At 33.3% G+C, this 22,095-nt stretch overlaps 1 long non-coding RNA gene across 3 annotated transcripts in view; it reads left to right on the top strand.

The window, feature by feature from the left end:
• The window catches only part of LOC117283244, a 297,894-nt gene that overhangs the window by 228,225 nt on the left and 47,574 nt on the right, over positions 1-22,095 (top strand). For all 3 annotated transcript variants that reach the window (XR_004514224.1, XR_004514223.1, XR_004514225.1), the window contains one exon: positions 13,254-13,294. This is a non-coding gene — a long non-coding RNA (uncharacterized LOC117283244). The remainder of the gene's footprint in view (positions 1-13,253; positions 13,295-22,095) is intronic.

The following is a 22,095-nucleotide window of genomic DNA, read 5'->3' as shown; positions in this document are numbered from 1 at the left end:
TGCAGAACTCTCAGCAAAGCACTTAGTGGTAGCTAAATAATTGTAACTTTTCATGAAAATTTTTAGTAATTTGGGTTTCTTTTTATTTTTCATTATAAATATTTTACTTTCTCATAATTGCTTTGTCTGGCTTTGATGTGAACATTTGGGGTCTTTAAAACAATTAAACTGTTGTAACATTTTCTATTGTCTCCCTTGCCTGATTTTTTTTTTTTTTTTTTTTTTTTTTTTTTTTGTACCACTGAGTTAAATCCCTGGCCCCCTTTCCTGGTTTTTGAAGGTTTATTAACATTTCCATTTAAATGTGTTTGAGATGGTAGTGCGGGCTCCAGGAGGAAAGGAGGGAGAGAGAGAGAGACAGAGAGGGAGAGAGAGAGAGAGAGAGAGAGAGAGAGAGAGAGAGAGAGAGAGAAGAAATGCTGTGAACCTGGTCTGCTGGCCAGAATGAGTTTGCTTCTGCACTGGCGTTATCTGCAGAACTTCATCTTGATGTACTTCATCCTTGATGAAGTGCTTAGGAAAGAATCAGTACTCACAGACTCCATGTTGGGGAAGGGGAAAAGATATATTTCCTCCAGGGACTTGGTCTTCATATCTTTGACCAGCTCAACTACCTTGGTGACAAGAATCTACCCCTGTCCTCAACCTTACCTTATCGCAAAGTCCTTGGCCCCTGCTGCTTCCTTGCCTATGGCCTTGAAGGCCACCACCAAAGGCTCTGTGGAAGCCACCAGGTCTCTCATGCCTGGGAAGCCTGGCCTCAGTACTCTCCTGCTGCACCAAGGTCTTTGTATTTTCCTGAGGAAGAAGCCAATGAGTAGTTAGAAATTTGTTCTATATTTGTGATTCCATATAGACTTAATTACTAAAACCTTATTTTGTATTTTCTATTTACTGGTTTTTTTTCTTGTATGCTATTTTCTATTGCTTGAATTTTCTTAAATCCTTCACTCCTCTCTTAGGTTAAAATTTATATATTTTAGTTTTATTTTCAACCAAAAGCAATTACTTTTATAAACATTTAATAATACTGTTGTTAATAATAATACTTGACCCTTGTTAGTACCTATTCTCAAATTCCTTAAATTATCTAAAATACTTTATCTTCAGTTATCCCTGTCCAGTGTTGTGTTTTCTAATATCTTAAATCCAAATCATTTTATGTCCCCTTTAAAAACTGATATCACTTAATATTTTATACTAAAAATTTATTTAAAAGTTCCTAGATGGTGTCCCCATAGGGTATATGATGTATGGAATATTATAACTCCCAACCTGTTAGATGTCTGAAATTCGAAATTCGTGTTTTCTAAAATCCAAGCATGAATTTTAGGAACAATAGAGGTTAAAAGTAAAAAGAATTTATTGAGAGAAAGATAGGTTCTCTTTAAGAAAGAGAGAAGTGGGATCCAGAAAGTGATTTGCCTGCCAACCAAGCTTCTCAAGGGTGTCTTATTGAGCAAAACCATAAGGTGAGGTGGGACAAAAGCTATAATCAACTAGTAAGATTACAAGTATAGTTGCTTAGATAAATTGATCCAATGGGAAAACACAAGATGGGTATGAGGTGGAACAAAACTGTGGTCAGCCAGTAAGATTACAACAAGTATAATGCTTAGCTAATATTGATTAAATGGGGATCAAATGGTAAAGCAAGTCACAAAGCAAACATACAAGAAACCAACAAGGATTTCCAGGAAGGAATGGACTCTGAAGGTTTTGGGTCCCTCCCCCCAGGTGATTGATATCTGTTTAGAATTCCCATCACTGGTGTTCATCCTTAGGGGATCTCTGAGGGTGTAGTCATTCCTCTTTTTCTTGAATCCTCCCCTGTATTGAGAGTACCTCCTACCACAGTTGTCTTCTGTACCGAGAGTCCAGCCCTGCATAACTGCTTTATATTTTCTAACTAGCTTAGCCATCTACAATTGTATGTTGGAGCCCATTCATGTTGACTGACAAAAACTGATGGCATCCCTTTCTTTCTAACTGCTTTCAGTAGCACCATGTTTGTAGTTTGCATTTGGCTATGAAGGCAGTATTTACATCACTGAAATTAGTAAAAACTACAAATCCATTTTTATTGTTGTTTGTTTTTAGGAACCAGTAGTTGAATAGTTGCACTGTCTCCGTTACCTTATTTCCAATTTATTTGTATCAAAACCTTTATTCTGTATTAAATTTCGTTTGTATACATAGTCTGCCAAAAATGTATACAAACTTCAGGAAAAGAAAAACTGGTATAAATATTTTTTATTAATTTAATGAGACATCATGAGATTAATACAAGTTACCTTTGGCCTCTACCATTACAAGAAGTGCTCAAAGTGGTGGCCATTAGCTGTAGACATTTATTAGTAAGTTGAACTGCTGCTTGGATAACCTTGGTCATTGAGATTGCTTTGCATTCATTTTCAATTTCTTTGTAAGGGCTGACAGAATAGCAGGGGTTTCTGCAATATTTACATCATTTAGGGTCCCCATAGATAAAAGTCTGCAGGTGTTAAATCAGGAGAACATGCACCTTGTACAAATTTTTCTTTTCCCCAAGTGTGTATACATTTTTTGGAGACTCTGTATAAGTGTGTGTGTGTGTGTGTGTGTGTGTGTGTGTGTATTTTAATGAAAGGTAATGATAAGTAAAGTCTTTGTCAATATCCCAGACTGTACTGCATTTTCATTCTTTAATGATATTTTAGCTGAATATATTATTTTAGGTATTTATTTCCCTTTATCACTTAGAAGGTAATAGTCTTTCATTGTAGACATTGCTGTTATTAAGAAGTTAACTATCTCTTTAGTTAAATTTCCTTTGTAAATAATTGTGCTTTCCTCATTGTCTTTGCCACTTGTACAAGTTCTGGATTATTTTTTTGTCTTACTGTGTTTGAAGAAGGTCACTGCAAGTTGACTTTCTGACACTCCTAAGTTATTTATCTATTATCTATATTAGTCCATTATCTTCTGACTAGGTTTGGCCAGTGGGAATCATTGACAATTAATTACTGCAGATAGTTGGAGGAAAGGAGAAGTGAAAATATTTCTTTTTTGTTGGCCTTGAGTGACATATCCCGTGAGAGCTACCTGTCTCCCGTGGCCCCAGCTACTACTGTTCTTGACCCCCAGGGCTTCCCATTTCTCCTTTCCCTTCCTTAATATTACTAATCTTTAACTTTTCTCACTGTTTCTTGGTTTATCAGCCCCTTCTTCTACTATGTATTTTATGTTTTCTTGTTTTAAATAGCCTGAATGGTTAATGTTTCCCTAAGTGGATCCTGAATGATATAGTGTTACCAATTTTAATATTCTGTGTCTAGGTTTACATTTATTTTATCTTTCTTGAGACATGTGCTTTATTTATATCAGGTTTTATATCTTTCATCAACTCTGAAAGAGATCCATTATCACTTCAGATATTTTCTTGTCTCTGTTCTCTTGTTATTCTCTCAAAATATTAGGTGTGTATTAGAGCTTTTTGTTTTGTCCTTCACTTTCCTAATATTTTTAATATTATCTTCAGTTTTTTATCCTGGATAAATTCTTTGGAATTTTTTCAGTTAAGTAATTCTTCTATTAGTTGCATATACTGTGATGTGGTCACACTTTAGTATTAATTTTAATGACATTTCTTCTATAAATCTTTTTTATTCAATCTTTCTTTTATTTCTTTTTTCTCTCAAAAATTCTCATTTTAACATTATATTCCATTAATATCTGAGGTTAGTATAACATTTGTATTTGATTTGGCTTGTGTGTCTACTGATTCTTTATGGAAGACTCCTTACGTGCTTGACATTTTTTATATGAGAGCTCTTTGTTGTAATTTTATTTTACTGTGAAATTCCTACATAAATTAGGTTGTAAGAAATGTCTAAAGTGAATATGTTTCTTCTAGGTACTTCTGGTGTACTACTAATTCATCATTTTATATTTTTGCAAGCTTCTTTTGTGTACCTATGCTTCCTTGGTTTTTGCAGAGTTGGATAATTCCTCTAGATATCATGGTAACCTTGTAATGATGTTAAATGCCCTAGACCCAATTTCTTGGAATATAACTTATTTTTCTTATATGAAATATTTTAAAAGTTTTGTATATGTGTATATTTTTGTGTTATCTCTTTTTAATATAAGATTTCTGTATTTCAATAGGGACATTTCTGTGTGAATCTAGCCTGACATTTTATATGAAGGAAAAGATCGTGCTCCTGCCTTTTACTTATTTTTTTGCTTGAGTGACTTCTCTTCCAAGGCATTTCTGCCTAACTCACTTCTCCTTTATTTTAGGTCTTTACTTGAATGTGATCTTTTAGTGATTTCTTCACTGTTCACTTTATAAAATTTAACTCCATCTCCTCAATTCCAGCATTTACCTTGTTACTTTCATGCTTTGGTTTTAATTCCTTAGCATTAGATTATTGTTTATCATTTCATATATTTATTGTCAGTCATCATATAATAAAAATTATAATCACTCTGAGGTGAGGAATCTTTAACTACTTTGTTTCCTTCTAAATGTCTACCACCTAGAAAAATACCTGGCATATAGTAAGTACATAATGACCATTTTTTGAGTAAATGAATGAAATACTGTATTCAGTGACAATGTATTATAACCCTGATCCTGAACTAGATAGTGATTACACAAAAAAGAAAAATTTACAAGATTCTAGCTTTCATGAAGTTCATAGTTTATGGGAATATAGTTTATTAAAAAGCATCATAGAACTGGGGATTTAGCTGAATGGTTTGGCTGCCTGCCTCACAAATGCAAGGACCTGAGTTTAATCCTCATTACAGAAAAAACAACAACAAAAAAAGCAGTATAAACCTTAGGGGAAAAAGGCTATGAGTTCAAATAAACTCTCTCTTTTTTTTTTTTTTGGTACTGGAAATCAAACTCAGGACCTCGAGTTTACCAGGCAGGCACTGTGCCAATGAGCTACATCCCCCGGCCCTCAAAATAAACTCTTAAATAAAGTTTCATGGTATAAGATGAATATTCCTAATCTGAAAATCCAAAATTTAAAATGATCCAAAATCTGAAACTTTTTCAAATGTACTATGATTCCACAAAAGGAAAACCAGACATCTGACTTTATGTGATATGTCACAGTCAAAACACAGGCATACTAAATAGACTGTATAAAGGCTATGTGTATAAGGTGTATTTGAAACATAAATGACTTGTGTGTTTAGACTTGGATTCCATCCCCATGATATCTCATTAGGTATATACAAATAATCCAACATTGTAAGATAACTGGAAATCTGAAACACTTTCATCCTGTTCCAAGAGGTTTAGATAAGGGATCCTCAGCCTATACAAACAATATCCTTCACTATTGGTAGCTATTGTCTGACAAGCACAGAATGCCAAGAATTGGCCTATCTTTATATGCTATTGCCTTGTAATTGTACTTAATAAGTAAGTACTTATTTGCCTTTTATAGCTCTACAGGTAGGAAACAAAGAGTGATATGCTATTACTTTATCACAGTAAAAAATAAAGTTCATAGCTACATTCATTCACACAGGCTGAGTTTCCAATATATGAAATTATTTGAAGAATATGTGTTTAGTGTATATTTCAGTTGGTTTTTTTTCTTAATGCTTCTAGTAGAAATTATTTTATTTATAAGAGGGGAGGGCTATGTCATCTAAAGGCAAATCTAATTGATGTCTTGGCAGTGTTTCTATCAGGTTGAAATCTTAGCACATTTTCTGGTTGTTGTGATATTCTCACAACTCTGACTTACACTTTTTATTGGAACTTACTGTTCCTAAAAGTTACTTACCAGTGTTTTTTGCCTTAGAACCCCTGTTTCTCCAAATATTTCCTGCCTAAAGTGTCTGAACTTGGACTGTTGGTCAATGTATAGATCTATATTGCTGCAGATATTGACTAGCCAATGTAAAGGAACTAATTTGTAGTGAACCCTTTATCTCAAACCCTATATTTTCTCATTAAATCAGCTAAGAACCCAGTTTTTAGATAAATCTCATCATCTCAAATATGTTGGATCTGAATAGTAGGGAAGGTATGCGATTTTCTCTGGGGCACTTACTGAAGAGGCAATTCATGCGTAAAATTTCTGATTAGAAGTCGTCGCTATTGTTCTTCCCTTTCTTTTCCTGTATATTTTACATTCAACTTATTATTGCTTTAGAAATTTTCGTGACTTACATTTCAGTGAATACAGTTTACTACAAAAGCATTATATCACCAAGGTTTACATGTAGTAAAAAGATTTAGAATGAAGAAGAAAATGATAGGACTAGTTGGTATTTACTTAATCTATAGTCTCTTTTGAAGAGATGCTACAGCTCTGATCTCATATTTGGGCATTAGGCAAATAGTCTACTAAAGATTTAGTGTGTGTTATGTACTAAGCTAGATATGGACTGCTGTGCAAAATAATGTCTTCTCTATGAAGTATAAAATTTGGTGGGAAAGGGAGAGATAATAAACACCAAAACCAATAATCCTACCAGTAATTCAAATTATCATAAGGGCCACAAAGAAAAATAATGTAGGAATCTCTCTAGGAACATCTCTCTAGGATGTCTCTTCAAAGAAATCATACAAGTGGTTAGGAACTGCAGAACTATTTTAGGGTACTCTTTTGTAGTTTAGACCTTGCGAGTTATCTGTTAGAGCGGATTTACTCATTCACTGTCGGACCAGACTAAGTAGACTTTCTAATCTAGTATGAACATCTGAAGTTTAGTGTCTCATTAGTTTTGTACATATTAAGAGGAAAAGCAGAGGGTAAAATATGAGAAAGTAAATTGGAAAATTACTCTGTTTGCAAATTTGGAAGAAATTTTTTTAGGATGTGAATTTTCTTACTGATCAAGAATAGATGAAGTTTAAAAAAATAGATGAAGTTCATTCAGCTTTACTTGAGCTAGTATTTAAGGCATATATATGACATATTATATGATTTATTCATGAATGAAATGATTAATAATATTAAACCCTTGTCTTCAAGTTTGGTCTTAGGTGAAAGACAATTACAATGCAAGGTGGTGGTTATTATTATGGGATTAGGCGCAAAAGATCAGATAAGGTAACATATAAATTAAGACCCCAGCAATGTGGACAAATAGGCCAGTAGGATTTTCACATTACTTGGGAATACATCATGAATTCCAATCATCATGACTTCAAATTTATTGTATTTTTAGAATGTAATTTAAATATTTAAATTTCAGTTTTTAATTTTTTAAAATTTCAGTTTAGGGTATTTTGTTTACCAGCTCTTTAAATTTCATTTAAGAAGATGTCAAATTTAAATAAAATCATCTATGTAAACAGCAACAGCTATTAATTCACTGTAAAGTGCGGATTATGACAGACTTATTAACATTTAATATATTATAGGTCCTCTTTCTAGCCAAGAGTTCAAATTCATCATATTTACACACACAATTTGATATAAATTGTATTTATGTGTGTATTTATGTATGTATTTAGAGACAGGTTTTCATTCTGTAGTTCAAGCTGACCTTGAACTTGCTAGGTAGTTCACTCTAGCCTCAAGCTCAGTGATCCTCCAGCTTCAGCCTCCCAGAACCTAAGTGGCTTTTGCCACCATACCTGGCTAATTGTTTCATTTACATTGTTAGCCACCTATACTAGAAAATTCAAATTTAGCCATTTAAAAATATTATAAACTCAGTTTTTATAGACTTTTAGCTTTACTATAGTAATTTTGATATAAGATCTAAACAGAGCAATTATGCCTTTGTGGTATTTATCATATTATTGTTTTTCCCTTTCTATTGTCCTTTTTCTGTTTCTAGATGACAGAGTTAATTAATAGGTAACTGTTAATTCTTAGATTTCACCTTTATGATAGGGAGATTTTTTTTTTAGTATGAAAGACTAAATCTAGCTCAATAATTTATAAAAATAAGCAAATTTAACAAGTGTTTCAGGCCTACTTTAAAATTGTCATTCCTCTTACTCTTCACAGAACTTTCTGTTCAGATAAATCGCAGAAGTTAGGACGCCTCAATTTTTTGAGAATAAAATTGGCTTTACGGATTGCTAAAATAAATATATAAAAGTACTAATAGCAACATAATGATGATAGGCTACCAAGGTCTCTGTTGGATCCAAAAAACTAAATCTAATAAAATAACTTTGGACAACATAGTATCAGTGTGTTTTTAAAACTATGTCAAACTAAAAATATAGGATACTTAAAATGTTCTCTAGGATGCTTACACAATCATAGTAGAAATGTTGTTTACTCTAAATTTACATTCAGAGATCTTTTAAGGAATCATTGCCACATGTCCAGGTGAAGCCTTTTTCAGTGCCCTGTGTGAACTAGCTAGATTTTTTTTAATGGTTCATCCTTAGCTACACCCAGTCAGTAGGGAGGGAAAAGAACTTCCTTGTACTCTAAGATAGAGTTGGACCAATTATTTTCTCATTGGAGAACACAGGTGTGTCAATATATAAGTAAATATATACATATAATGTATACATTTATAATAAATAATATATAGTAAATATATATAGAGAGACTATATATTCTATAGCATGTCTTCATCTGCAGCATTGCTGATAGGAAAGTCACTCCATATGAACCAAACAACTCTAGGGATCATATAATCTATGGGAAAATCTGAAGACCCACCACTTAGCTTAAGATCTGTGGTGTTCTTCAAATCAAAACAGAAATGAACATTTTAAAAAAATCAGTATGTATTCATTTCTCAGTTTAAAGTCATGAGCGAAAAACTGACAATAACATCTTTTATTTATATTTGAAAAACCTTATTTTACATGGGAGCTAAGGTCATTCATACAATCTCTTTAGGACACATGAGGAGATGATACTTCCCACAGTGATTGCATAGGGAGCCCATGGGCCTGACTTAGTTGAGTAGCTGCATTTATATTTTTTTCCCTTCCTGATTCTTTTTTAGTCAAATATGGAAAATGATCTTTCATTTTTACCCAGAGAAGTTGGGTACTATTGCTGTACATTTTATTTAGACCCCATTGCCTTTCTCTTCATTAATAGAAATAGTGCTTTAAAAATAACAGCTGGGGTTGTTATTGTGGCCATTATGAATGTTTCTTGTTTCAGAAATTCTATGTGAACATCCCACACAGTACTGACTATCGATGAGAGTCTTTACTGCTCTATTACTTGCTTAGATCAGACCCTAAGGTTCCCAGATTCCTATTGAGGAAAATAAGAAAGGTGTTCTTTGCTGCTAGCAGTCATTTAATTTTACATAAATACACTCTCTGAAGCTGAATAAAGACTGATTTGTTTTCAATGTGAAAAAAATATAAAAACTGTTCTTGAAATTATTTCTAAATAGAATTTGTCTCCAGTCTTAATGTAAAAAAGAGTACATGATGATTAGTATTTAACAGCATGTGTAGGAATGCTGTATTTTTAAAAATTTGACAGTTTCAGGCCAAAATACTATATTTATTATTTTGCTATATTTTATAAATGGACATACAGCAACTGAAACCAGCATACTATAAATAGTTTGATGTCTTTTCTTCCCAAAGACTGTTGTTCTATGAGTGTTGCAAAAATAATAATAAAAAGAAGATATTTTCATGTCCGATTTTGGAGTTGAAGTCGGGATGAAAATTCACAAGTTATCTTATGGTGTATGCTAAAGGTCAAAATCACCTCAGGTGAATATTCTTGGCATAAATGAGAAATTGGTTAAGAGAGACATGTTTTGACCATTTTTGAATTGGGTCTTTACTACTCAGCCATAAAGAATGAGAAATTAGATTCATTCATAGGAAAATGGATACATATTGAGGATATACTCCTAAGTGAAATATATAAGTCACAAATGTGTAAATACTGAATGGTGTGAATAAACTATAATAGTACATAAGATCCTAATGATATAATGGACAATGTGAAATAGGAAGTAAGGGCCTAAAGGGGTAGGGAAAGTGGGAAGGGTAGGGGAAAGCTAATAAGGGAAAAGAAAAAAATATTAGAAAATGAAAAAATGGAAATGAAGTGTTTGCAAATGAGGAGGTTAGGAAGGGTGAAGGGAGGGTAGGGACAAGGGGAAAAAATGAGAACCAAGACCTGTCATGTAAAGGTACAAGATCCCAATGATGAATGTAACTGCACTATATGCCTAAAATGTACCAATAAACTCAATGAGAAAAAACAGAGAGACATGTGTTTCCCTTCTCACAACACTATTTGTTTGTGCTTTGGTACTTGGGTCCTTGTGCTTGTTTGTTTGTTTTTTCAGACTGAGTCTTGCTGGCCTTGAACTCACTAGGTAGCCCAGGCTGGCCTATAACTCCTGGTGACCCCCTGCCTCAGCCTCCCTCCTGAGTACTGGGATTAGAGACATGCCCCACCATCTCCAGCTCTATTCATAGGACTTTCACAGTACTCATAGTTCTCTTGTAGCAGATGTTTACTGCAGAGGTACCATACTAATTCTTTTACATGACCATGACACTGATTTGCATAAGCAACTTTTTAAAGTATGTAATCTGATCATTGTTTTATACACAGGAAAAATGTAACTTGTTCAAAATCACAAATTGAAGAGGTTTAACTAGACTTGCATTCCAGAACTGTCTGATAGCAAAAGCTAATCACTTTAACCATCACTCTACCTTATAACTCAGCTGCTACCCAGAACTCGATAAGTCTACTGATCAGTAATGACATAAATAGCTTTTTTTGTTTAAGCACTTGTCACTACTTAACAAAGGCTGACTTCATCTACCTTAACCTCATAAGTTCTCCTGTGGAACTGGCTTCAGAGAGGCAAAGTTTATAGTTATAAAACACAGGGAATATGGCCTGCTATTGAGAGGATATTTGTACTGTATCATTTTACCTGAACAGTAAAAGTAAATTACCCTACCTGTTTTTATTTCTCTGGGGGTGTTGTCATATCAGTCTCTTCAGGAAGGATTAATGAGCAACTAAGTGGTTTATTTTGGTTGCCTGTTATAGTAACCTGTTAATGATTGTGCAAGTGTTTTATGTGGCCATAGATAATACGAAACAGTCTTAAACATCTAGTGTCCTAGATTGGCTCAGTACTCCTTCATACTTCCTGTCCTCTTATATCTCCACTAATAAAAAGTAGGTTACATAATGCAAACTGTTTACTTACAGAAATTTACTAATATATTTTCCTTCAATATTAGTGCAATTTAAGATTTTGCTCTTTAATAGAATAAATCTGACCTGTTTTCTGGTTGTAATGTCTACGAGATCTCCCACAAATGCCATGAATTTTATTCTGTTTATATCTTTATGTGAACTATATGTGCATATTTTTAACACTTTTAAATCATTAGTGCTATGTGGGCAAGACCTGTCCTAATTTATTTTTAAGCACATCACAATGCCAAGCACAGCATCTTGCACTTAGTAGATGCTTATTGAATGTTTGGCTTTGTGAATAAATTAGTTTGTACTAGACTGAACAGATTTTCAGTCCTAAATTTTTTGCCATCATTTTAGTTTGCATAATTAAAGTAGTTTTACTAAGATGATTAAAAATGTGTTATTGAATTACTAGTGTATATTCTAGAGCAGTGGAATAAAAAGACCCTGCCTACATCCTATGAGGGAACAGTGAGAGTGTTTTTCATTGCAGGTATATTCAGTAAGTTTTATTTTTTTTTAATTTTGGGGGTTTAAAAAAAATGTTTTGGTTTCTTGAGACAGGGTCTCACTATGTAGTTGACACTGACCTGGAACTCACTATGTAGCCTAGGCTGGTCTGGAACTCACAGCAATTCTCCTGCCTCATCCTCCCCAGTGCTGGGATTACAGGCATGTGCCACCACCTCCAGCTAAGTTTTATGGTAATTAATTTATTTCTCTTGAGAAGATTAGTGATTTTTATATAACGGTTTTTGTGACTTCTTGCTTTCAACCTTACTGTGCCAACTAAAATTTTCCTTTGGTAAAATAAATATTTACTATAGAGAATTAACTAAATATGAAAGTGAAAAGAAAAATTAAAATATTGTATTATTTGATCTTACCATCAAAACATAATTAGTCATAGTATTTTTGGGTAGTCTTTCTGTTTCTTATCCATGATTTCATATTGTCCATACAATTGGTATTATATATGTTTATATGTTGTATAATTTTAGTACTATAAATTAGCATTTTTCTAAAAAATTTAAATACTCTTTAAAGGTAGCTTTTGAATTGTAAGTATTCCTTTATATTGATGTTATATGCTTTTTAAAAGTATTTTGTATCATCAGACATTTAGGTTATTCATGTATGTAAGGTGGATTTTTAGAACTAAAATTAGTGAATAAAATGTATTGCTTAGTAACATTCCAAATGCTTTTTAGTGCTTCATGCTCCCATTGGAATTACAAATACTATTTTGTTGAACCATCATCAAAAGTTTATTATTTCTTCGTACATTTTAGCAAGTATCAAGCAGACCTATTGACTTTAATGTATTGCTAAAAACACCTCTCCTCTCAAAATTAAATATTTTGGTATAAACGAAGTATAAAATTTTTTATTTCAGAGATTTATTTTGGAGGTTGCATATTACAACACAACTTTCAATAGTTTTCAAGTCTGATTTCAAGTCTGAATACTTTCGTATAAGTGAAATTACATAATCTTTTGCATCAATTCCCCTATCATTCATTGGTAGTTTTATCAAAGTATATTGGGTTAAGGTATTGTGCATTATGTTTGATTTTTTCTTGTAATGATCAGTCTCATTTCTGTTTGCTGTCATAACAAAGTTTGTGAGCATTCCAAGTTTAATTTTATTTATGTAAGCATTTTTCTGTGGCCTTCCATTAAAGCACCTTTCTTTCTCACCAGTTAGCTATCCAAACTGAATGCAGATGAATCAGAGTAGTTTCATTTTAGAGAACAGCAGTCTTATTTGCATTAGGAAAGCATTAGTCTTGGAAGATTATAAACATTGTTTTTAAGTGTTTGCCTCATTCTATAGTGAAAGCATTTGCATTTTAGAAGCCATGGTGAAATTCTATCCCTTGCTAGTAGTTGTATTTCATAACACTGCTAAGGATCTGTATGTTTCTATTCACACATACAGTGATTTTAGAGTGATCTAAATATATTGTGGGGAACATAAAGTTATAAAATAATTCAACTTCTTTATGTGCTTCAGTCTTTCTCTGTAAAAATTGTTTCAACATAAATACTAGTTCTATTCAGTAAATTAATATGTATTTATGACGTATTTGTTTTGCATTTCAGAATACCAGCTAAATTGCAGTCTGTGTCTCATAGCTGAACAGGTATGTACGTGATTTACCTGTAGCTATGTAAACCTGTGGACTGAGGAGTTATTACATTTTTGAGTATTAAAATTTCTTATCAGTTGCATAATAGGAAAATGATTTTGAGTCCTGTACTTATAACTATTGACAACTTCAAAGAACAGTATGTTTTATACATACATTGAATTTCATTTTATTGTAAGACTCAGATAAACATTTCTAAGATTTGATGAGGCAGAATAATTTTAATTACAAAGCATTCATCTGGTGAAGATTAGACAGTATTTTATGGAACTGTACTATTTAAATGACTGATGATGTGGGGTTGGACTATTGCAGAACCACTACGGTTTTGACATTATTGTTTTGTTTTCAAACTTTTTTCTGTTTTTGAGTTTATTTTTTGTGAGTGTTGCTTTAGGTAAGGAGTGGTTGTCGATATAGTGTCTCCTGCATTGTCTCAAACACTAGACAAATGGGAAAAAGTTTGCACCTGTTTCAAATCTCAGCCGTGCGGTGTTGTGGCTCCTGGGCAACAAGCAAGCATTCTCAAAAGCTTGGTTGCACCTGCTCAATTGTTGTTTGCAGCTGTGTCAAATGAGAACACAGAGAAGCTTGTTAGCAGTTTGCTTGTGCTGTTACGTATTTATGTTTTGTGTACCCTGAGTTTGAAAATGCTTGATACAGACTTTGAGCTATTACATTGGTTTATGTTAAAACTCTCTGGTTTTAGTTCTCATTTATTTTCTCCAAATCCTTTTGTTGTTTCAAATATTTTTAAGTGGCTGATGACTGCCCTAAATAACGGCATACTGACTTCTACAAAAGATATCTGGGAGAGTAGATCTCTACAGATAACTATGTTGATGATAATTTTTGTCCTGGTAGAGACATTTTGCATTTGGCTCATTTTCATCATGTTGGCAGCCCCACTATGTGAGGCTGGATGTAGTTATTGATATAGTTAGCTGAACAGATTTGAAAGCATTTGGCTATTAGTGGACACATGGGGCATATTCAGAAAATTTAAGGGTATACTGTAAGATGATTTCTTGATTTGTGCATGTGTGTCTGTTGCTATCAGGCTGGATAAAAAAATGCAAATTAAATAGAATCCTAGAAGACAGACCACAATCCAGATGTAGGTTTTAAGGCTAGACTGTTATCCTTCAATCAAATGCTAGATACCTGGTGTTTTATTTTTCTCTAAGTCTTACTGGTCGTGGTATTATATTTCTTCTCATTAATGGCTTTATATGTATTCTCTGGCAAATATCTATATTTTAATATAGACAGTTATAAACTGTATTTCACAAGAGAAGTAAAGTTATCTTAATGTAACAAATCTGATATAAATGTAGTTAATTAATTTAGTCAGTGGTCCCAAATTCTTGATATTAAAAGTTTGTTCAGATGGCTTGCATTCTTTTTAATGCATAAAAATGTTTTATTATATTAAACATATATAAAAATGTTAAGGAGTTTCCATTAGTGTTTAGTAATGTAAAGCTTCAGTCTTGGAGCTGCTTTATCTTTTTCTTTTATTAGACCATTTGGAAGCCTTAAAAATAAAATAATATGAATTTATCTAGCCTCTTGGGGAATATGAAACATAACTACAAAAGCAAATAGAGGGTTGGCTGTAGCCTCTTAATACAGTGCCTTATACATTGTATTTGGCCAATGTTGAACAAATGAATGAACGTATAAATAAAGCATTCCTGGTGTTTATTAGAAATTGAGGGATAGTGTCCTACATATATATTACTTGTTATATATTTTGGATGAACCTCAAAAGACTGGTTAGAAAGAAATGAAAATATTGAAAATTTTTCTTGTAAAATATCAAATTAATAATAATCTGAACCTCTTTCATTGTTAGAGGTCAAATTATTAGAGAGATTAAAATATTACTAGAAATTTAAAAATATCAATATTTGCTTTATCCTCATTTTACTCTGAGAACAGTTTTTTTATTATCCCTATTACACACACAAGGCTGAAACATTAATGGTTATTTGTCACCTTGGAAACTCCTATGTAGTATAGGGATAAACAAATCTGTGTTGTATGACTAATGCCTTAACCTTCCTGAGCACTCACTATGCTTGCTCTCTATCTCCATCTCACAAAAAACACAAAAAGAAAATGTGTATTGACCTTTGGGTCAAGTAAGATTAGAACATATTTTAAAAATTGAGGCTGTTTTAATAAGCATAATAGTGGACTCTGTTTACTGTACAGAACATGTTTGTAATTATGGTTCTGATTACTTACAAAGTTCCAATTGTAAATGCATGAAGTCAAGCAAAAATAGGGTCAAATAGAGAAGCTAAGTTGTGCTTTGGATAGGCCCTTCCAAAGTTCCATTTTTTTCATGGTGTGATGCATTCACATAGGAATGGCTTATGTTGCAAAATGAATTGGTAATTATTGCATCAAAATGTCTTTTTTAGTCTTTTCAAATTTTGATACCACTTGTTGATAATATTCATGAGTACCTTTAGACTTAGAAGTAACTTTTGTTTGGAACAATTTTTTCTTTCCCTTCAGTTTATGTCAGTGTTAAAAGATAACATGGACATATATTTTTCCTCACAAACTTTAGTATGGTAGATTATACTGTATTACTCTGTTAGTCTCAACATTAGAAATTAAGAAATGAGCCAAGAATGTATAGTAGCTAGAGTATTAAAAATTAAACCAAACAGATATTAGCAGCTGCTTCAGTGGTCTGTATAAGAATTATTATGTGAAATCTAAAGGATAAATTTTCAAGCCCCAGGATTCCTATGCATAATTGCAGGTTTGCTTGTAATTTCAGGATTAAAGAAATAAAGGAAGAAAATCCACATTTAATCAGAACATAGCATGCCTAATGTACTTTTTTTCTTTTCTCCTTTCATAACTTCCTTTTTTCCTTATTTCTTTTATTCCATATGTTAAGGAAATGTCTACTACTTACTAAACATAGTGATAGGCTAAAGGAATAAAACAAAATCCTTGTCCTCAAAGATCATACAAGCTAGAGGGAGACAAAGATATATAAATAGGGTTTTTTTTTTTTTGTTTTTTTTGTTTTTTGCTTTACCATTTGTTAATAATATGGGCCTAGGAAAGTCTTTGTACTTTTTTTGTTCTCATGTGTAAAAGTGGAAAAATACAGTATCCATTTCATATTTTACTAGGCTAATTAAGTAACATATTACATGTAAATTCCTAGTCCAGTAGTTTGACACATAGCAAGCAGTCCATAAACCTTAGCTATACTGATATTATTTCTATCACCCCCACTACTATTACCTCTGCTTTTAAACACTGAACAAAGACTGCCTAATTGCCTTCAAGTAGAGGTCCTAGTCTGAGTGTTTTGCATAGACTGTCTCAGAAGCTTTGTCCAAAGTTATTACTACGTCTAGGCATTTAGGAAAGATTTTTTAAAAGCATATGTAAATGCATGAAATTTAAAAGACTTTCATGTATTCTTTTTATCATTTATCCAAATTTTTATTGTGGTAGAATACACATAACATAAAATTTACCAACTTACCCCTTTTGATCTGTACAATTCATTGCTTACATATATTCATAATGCTTACATAGTCATCACAACAACCTATCTCTGTAACTCTTTCATCTTGCAAAACTGAAAGGGTATATACATTTAAAAATAACTCTGCCTTCTTCTGTTTCACAAACTTCTGGCAACCCTTATTCCACTTTATGTCTCAATGATTTTCTCTACTCTTAGTCATATAAGAATCAAGTGGCCATTCTTTGTGGGGTGAGGTGAAATCTCAGTGTTGTTTTCATCTGCATCTCTCGAATGACCAGTGATGTGGAGCATTTTTTCATATATTTACTTGCTGCTTTTATTTCTTTGTCTGAGAAATGTCTGCTCATTTCAGATGCCCATTTTAGAATTGGGTCTTTATATTTGGGGGGGGTTGTTTTGAGTTCTTTATATATTTTAGATAATAGTCCTTTGTCTGAGGAGCAGCTGGTAAAAAGTTTTTCCCACATTGTAGGTTGTCTTGTAGTTCTGTTGATGGTTTCTTTTGCAGTGCAGAAGCTTTTTAATAAGATGAGATCCCAGTTGTTGATTCTTTCTGCTAGTTCCGGTGCTACTGAGGATTTGTTCATAAAGTCTTTTCTTGTGCCAATGTCTTCCAGAGTTCTCTCTAACTTATCTTCCAGCAAGTTTAGTGTTTTTATTTTTATATTTAGATCTTTAATCCACTTGGATTTTAATTTAGTGCATGGTGACAGATAAGAGTCTAGTTTTAATCTTTTGCAGGTTAAGATCCAATTTTTCCAACACCATTTATTAAAGAGGCTATCTTTCCTCCAATGGGGACTATCAGCGCCTTTGTCAAAGATGAGGTAGCTGAGTGCATCTGGATTTGTTTTTGTGTCAAGAAATCACACAATAACAAATGTTGGCATGGTTGTGGGGAGAAAGGAACCCTTCTCCATTGTTAGTGGGAGTGCATACTGGTGTAACCACTGTGGAAGTCAATATAGAGATACCTCAAAGAACTAGGATTAGAGGTTCTATTTGACCCAGCCATCCCTCTGTTGGGTATCTTTCCAAAAGAGTTAAAAGAATCATACCACAGTGATCTGTGCTCACCCATGTTTATAGTGGCACAATTTGTAATAGCTAAAACTTGGAAACAGCCCATCTGCCCATCAGTTGGAAACTGTATAAAGAAGATGTGGTTTTTCTATAAAATGGAATACTACTCAGCCATTAAGAATGAGAAAGTAGATTCATTCATATGTAAATGGGTACATTTTGAGGATATACTCCTAAGTGAAATAAATATGTCACACATATGCAAATACTGAATAGTTTCTCTGGTGTGAAAAACTAAACTAAAATAGCTCAAGATCCTAACAGGACAATTAGCAACGTGAAATAGGAAGAAAGGGACCAAAAGTGTAGGGACAGTGAGAAGGATAGGGAAAGGGGAACAAGGGAAAAGGAAAAAAATGTGAGAAAATGTAAAAATGGAATTAAAGTGTTTGTAGGTGGGGAGGGGGGGGGAAGGGAGGGTGGAGACAAGGGGAAAAAATGAGAACCAAGACCTGGCATGTAAAAGTACAAGATCCCAGTAATGAATGTAACTGTACTGTCTACCTAGAATGTACCAGTAAATTCAATTAAAAAAAAGAATCAAGTGGTATTTATTATTTTGTATTCGACTTACTTCACTTAAAATAATGACTTTAGAGTTCATCCAAGTTGTAGTACATGTCAGAACTTTCTTGTTTTTGCAGGCTGAAAATATTCCTTTTTATTTATTTAACACATTTCCCAATGCACACTTGGGTTGCTTCCATATTTTAGTTATGCATAATTCTACTGTACACACCATTATATGCTATACTCTTGATAACCTACTATTAAGTGTTGTTTGTTTTTTTGAGTGTATACCTAGAAGTGAAATTGCTGGATCATATAGTAATTTTATTTCTTATGTATTCTTACAATGAGGTTACTTTCATCAAATTGACTTCTTTTAGTTTGTATTTGGGAATGGATTTGATTTCTTCAGAAGCAGAATAAGATAAGTCAATTTCAGCAAGAATACTATTCATGTGAGTTGACATGCTTTAAAGGACTTGGTGAATACCTAAAATGAATCAGCGTTTTAGAAAACAGAGATTCTATGAGGATATCCAAATTCTGAATCTCTTGTTCATGTTTGAATATAGGAGTTTTGAATTCTAACTGACCACTGAAATATCAGTTCCACAATTCAGTGAATGATCTTATCAAGGTTCACTAAGCTCACTAAGCCTCAAATGTTCCTATTTATGCTATGGTAGTATCAATTTCTACCTTTATAGTGATAAATGTGAAGATTAAAATAGGTATACGAATGAAATATTGTATTAGGCATACAATATCTACTACTCTCTCCTACATATTTTTTCTATTCTTGTGAAAATATGAAGTTTTGATGGGCAGTATAGTAATTTGGAGGAAAAGTGGAATTAATCCTTTAAATAAAGTTAATTTTTGCAGCATATTGCTCTAATAATAGATGTTAAGTATCTTGGTTCAGCTCAGTTAGATTCACAATTCCTAACTGTGTGTGCTACTTAAGGTATGGATAACTACATTCATTGTAATGTCTATTGATTATAGAATCATGTCTTGCAATGTTGATACAACTCAAGACAACTCTTACCTATCTTTGGAAGGTTCAATATTCTTAAAATCAGTCTCAAAAACAATGAACTATATATTTGCTAGTATACTCTCACAGGCATCATGGCAAACTAAAGGTGGTTCTCTTGGCAAGGTTGACTTAATCTAAGCAGACTCAAGTTTAATGAGCCTATCAATATTGGTACATGGAAGTGTTAAATTACTTTTTTGTTATTCAGAAGGAAATTAGTGTGGTAAAATATCTTGATTCTCTCCAATGCAAACTCTCTGAACAGTAGAATTTATATATATGAATTTTCCTTAATTATCTTTAATTAAAAATTTGATTATCTTAATTGCAATCAATCACTTTCATCCACTAAGCTGTTGGTTTTTAAGAAGTACTATTTTCCTGAACAGCAATAAAAAAAAATAATTCTTTAAAAAAGGGAAACACTAGATAATATATACAAGTTATTATTACCCAGCACATATAATAAAGTTAATGTGTCTGATGTTGACTGTACAGTTGTGACTATGATGAACAGAGGTAAGTACTGATGATTATTGAAATTTTTATTGCGATGGATGTCAGTTTGCTGAAGTTTTTGTAACAAAGTACCGTGAACTCGGTGTCTTGGGCAGTTTAGAAATCTGATATTAAGGTTTATGAGAAGAGTTTATTTCCTCTGAGAGCTTTGAGGGACAGATCTGTTCTGGGCCTCATTCTTTAGATATAGATAGATGGCCTTTGTTATTTCTTCACATTTCTTTTCCTCTGTGTCTGTCTTGGTGTACCAGATCCCCCTCCCCACTGTTCAAAACGCAGGACCTCAGGACCTTGCGCTTGGGAGGCAAGCAGCTGAACCACTTAGCAAAATCCCTGGCCCACTTTCTCTTTTTTTTTTTATAAAAACATCAGTCATGTTACTTTAAGGCCCACTCTGATGAACTCATTTAAATTTGATTACTTATGTAAAGACCCCTCTATCTCCAAATAAAATAATATTTTGTGGTCCAAGATTAGGACTTAACATATGTTTGGATGGGGAGGCATAATTTCACTCATACTAGATGGGTTAATGGTTAATATTGGAATGATATATATTCCAGGACATACCTAAATTTGTGTGTGTGTGTGTGTGTGTGTGTGCGTGCGTGTGTGTATGTTATGTGTACAACAATCTTGTTAGCTAGATTTTAACAGGTGGTAAAATAAAGGATAAACCATTTTTTTCCACATTCACACAGCTAAGGACTATTAGCTGAAACCAGCATTCCACACTAGTTTTAAGGGGATAAGCTTCATGATATTTTGTTTTTCCTTTAGTATTGTGTCAAAGGACATTTTAACCACTAAAAATGATGCATTGTGTTATTATATACATGCTCAATCATTGACTCTCTACATATTGACTCATTTTTTTTGCTGACTATTGTCTTTGAATGAATAGTGTTTTAGCTGTACTGTACCTGATGGAGCTTTGGAAAGGTTGGATTCTGATCATAGTCTTGTTGTGTCCCCCATTTGTGTGGATGTGGATGGCACTGAGAACCAAGTAATACCTAAGGTCTGTTGTTAGCACCTGTGCTTCCCCCAGCCTTATTTTTATTACCAGGTAACTTGTGATTTTTTTTTCTTTTATACAGTCCCTGCCATGACTGACAGACATTGAAAGCAGATGGATGTGAGTGACAAAACAGGGCCTATCTCTGCTTACATGAGATAGGTGTATGCCATAAACTGGCTACAGCCTTATTGTTACTTACACCAGGGAATATGGAACATTATGTACCTCACATAAATTTCCCATCTTACCAAATAAAACGTTTTCTTTTTCACTTTCATGTTTTAAAACAAAAATAGCTCGTGACCCATTTTCACTAATAATTCTCTTAACCCTTGTATTCATTTATGAGATTTTTTTCCCCACACACTGTCGAGTTTGGTTTAAAATTTTTATATATGTAATTTTAAAAAATTGATTAGGTGGAGAGTTGCCCATTCCTCTGTGCTGCATAATAAGGATTTAAAAACTGTGCACTGAATTCTGTATAGTGTAATTAAAACTGACCCACATTTGGACCTGAGTACACCAGGACTTAGCCAAACTTGCCATGAGCTGAGTTTTGGTGGCAGATGGGAACTAATGAGGACACACTCCACTCCAGAATTTCCCAGCTGCTTGGCCCCTTTTTGTACAAACAAGGTTTGGAGTGAAGTCCGGATCCCAAGAGTATGTTTTGTAAATGTGCTGTACTCAGTGATTTGGGAAATGTCTCACAAAATTAGGCTGTTTAAAGCTATCCTTAAGACTTCAAGTATCGTCCAATTTAAAACATAAAAATTCCAAAGTGCCTTTTATGCTTTTTCCAGCTATTTTAAATTTTTAAATAAAAATCACGTCCTATGCCTGTCTATGGAATGAGCAGTTTTGTAAAAACCTGGAGATTTGCAGGTCGTTATCTTGGGGACAGTTGTATATCAGGATTGACTAGGTCTGCTTGCAACCTATGGATCTCTTCAACTGGCTTAATGTCCTGGGACTCTTCAGGCAGATGTAATTGAATCTGTTTGAAGCAGCTGTAGCTCGCATGTGGTCTCTCAGATTGCAAGCACCTGCTTGTCTTTTTTTTTCCTCCCCCCCCCCCCCCTCAC

The sequence above is a fragment of the Fukomys damarensis genome, unplaced genomic scaffold (genome assembly GCF_012274545.1).
Source record: "Fukomys damarensis isolate Sample0158 unplaced genomic scaffold, DMR_v1.0_HiC HiC_scaffold_24, whole genome shotgun sequence".
Classification (NCBI taxonomy): domain Eukaryota; kingdom Metazoa; phylum Chordata; class Mammalia; order Rodentia; family Bathyergidae; genus Fukomys; species Fukomys damarensis.
This window is presented reverse-complemented; position numbering and strand designations above follow the sequence as displayed.